The sequence below is a fragment of the Echinococcus granulosus genome, assembly GCF_000524195.1.
Source record: "Echinococcus granulosus chromosome Unknown EG_S00246, whole genome shotgun sequence".
Taxonomy (NCBI): domain Eukaryota; kingdom Metazoa; phylum Platyhelminthes; class Cestoda; order Cyclophyllidea; family Taeniidae; genus Echinococcus; species Echinococcus granulosus.
Genome location: NW_020170626.1, coordinates 43,639 through 45,686, shown reverse-complemented (window position 1 = coordinate 45,686; position 2,048 = coordinate 43,639). Strand labels below are relative to the sequence as shown.

At 42.8% G+C, this 2,048-nt stretch overlaps 1 protein-coding gene across 1 annotated transcript in view; it reads left to right on the top strand.

Annotated features, from left to right (window-relative positions):
- Positions 1–2,048, top strand: part of EGR_10649 (hypothetical protein) — a gene marked incomplete at both ends in the record, with an annotated part of 12,850 nt that overhangs the window by 9,534 nt on the left and 1,268 nt on the right. The gene's annotated exons all lie outside the window — the stretch shown is intronic.

Genomic DNA, 2,048 nt, shown 5'->3' with positions numbered 1-2,048 from the left:
TCCCCCATTATCCTTTTCCTAATTCTCAGTACGTACTTTTCTGTATTTCTTGGCCACAAGTTAGCGATATCTATTAAACGGGTAAGATTCGACCTAAAACGAATCAATTTGTGCTGTGTTGGATTGCTGGTGGTGTGAGTTAGGTGGGCATGACTGCAGCAGGCACAAGTGCGTTGAAGTCTCTGCCAAGAACGTGGGCCGCCACATTTACGATCTTGCATCAAAAGGCATTACTTGATATTCTTAGCCGTTAACGAATTATGAAACTAGTTTAGCCGATCTCCGACAAGCAGCATATTCAACACTCAATGAAGCTTCCTTTACTTCCTTTAGCACTTCGAACCGTCTTCTCGTCAGTACAATTTTAAACACTAAGGCAATTCAGATTCCCAACTTTTCACAATCAGTGCACATGGCGGCCACATACTGCTCATCACTAGACTAACAAATTCACACAGCTAGCATAGATGGTAGTACAATCTGTGCAAGAAGTCATGGAGTTGCGTTGAGGTGCACTCAACCTGGGACTGTAAATACCGATTAAGAGAAGGAGCTCTCTATTGGCATTTTGCTGCAAGACACAACGTGGTCATCTCATCTCGATTGCTTTTTTGCAATTGGTCAAATCTCATATCTGATTGACATGTGTCGTGATGTTTGTAGTTAGGTCTCCTCGAGTATTTTTGTGAGGATGTTTAGCTTTGCCAATCGCTAGACTCTAAAAACAAACCCAGAATTAGGCAAAGATGTGTACATTCTTCTTTAGCCCCTAATTACTCTTTTCACTATGGATCAGGCTACCTCTCCGTCTATGACCGTGCGACTGTCTGACTTCACATACGCGTCATTGTCTATTACTGCTATTATGTCCTTTTAAACAATCTGTTTAACTAGCATTCCGCACAAACGGGTAAGATGCAGCACTTTCCTTCCTGGTTTGCCATCACTGTTTTCACTGTAGTCACCGTGTGCGTATGTGTGTGCACGTACATTCATCTCATCTCCTCTTCCTCCGAACCCAACCTCTGCCAAATCTGCAGATTACTCTAACTGGGATCAAGCAAGATCTGTTCTAACTATTCGTTTGGTTTATGATCGCCTGGTTTTTTGTAGAATTGATTGCATCTCTTCACCGTGCCAAAAATTTATCATCCATCCACCATTCCACTTAATAACAACACTGCTTCGTTGGACTCCTTTCCTCCATATACCACCCAATTCCTTCTTTCGTCTTGGGAACTTTGAAATGCCAAATTCCAAAAAGGCAGCATTAGGAAAGCAAAAGCTGAATAGTGGCACTCAACAAAACATCGAAACAAATTTCGATGCAAGTGATTGCGAAGATAAAGGCAAAAGCACTGATTTCAAAAGAGTCTACACCGCATGAGAATAATCTTTGTGGTAAAAGTGTTTCGCGTTAGTGTTATCCCTATTAGCCACGACTTCATGAGCATTGCATGCAGCTCCTAACTGTAATTAATACCATCGACTTCAACAGATACCACGAACTTCTTTCTTTACGGACTTTTGCCGCAAGTTCACAATTAACACGGCTGACACATCCATTGTTCGTGTTCTCTTTGCTGCATCCAATCACGTCATGTGGAGGAAAACAAAGAATTCCAAACGGAAACCCGGCTAGTCATTCCTTTGATTTAAGCTGGTGGTGGAAATTCCGAAAGCAGAGGAAAAGACGTCAGTGGCAACTTCTTTGAACCACTGCACATCTTACACTTCCAAACTGTTCATGCCCCTATTCGGCGAACATCGCATCTTTTCGATCTATATACATTCTTCCCAACACATTAATGCAAAACCCTATCTTCCCCTCACTTACCTCAGCCAAGTTCGCCCAGTATATGTAAGCAGCTTGGTGCCTTAACAGCGTCAATCATAGACACAGGGAAGCCGTTGGTTAGTGTGCGACCATAAGCAGAGCCGAGTTGCAGTATTCTCGACCACCAGACAGACGTGGTAGCTAGTTCACTAACCCATTTATACTTGTGGGCGAACTAATTTTATTTAGTGCGCAGGGGCTGCGCATAATT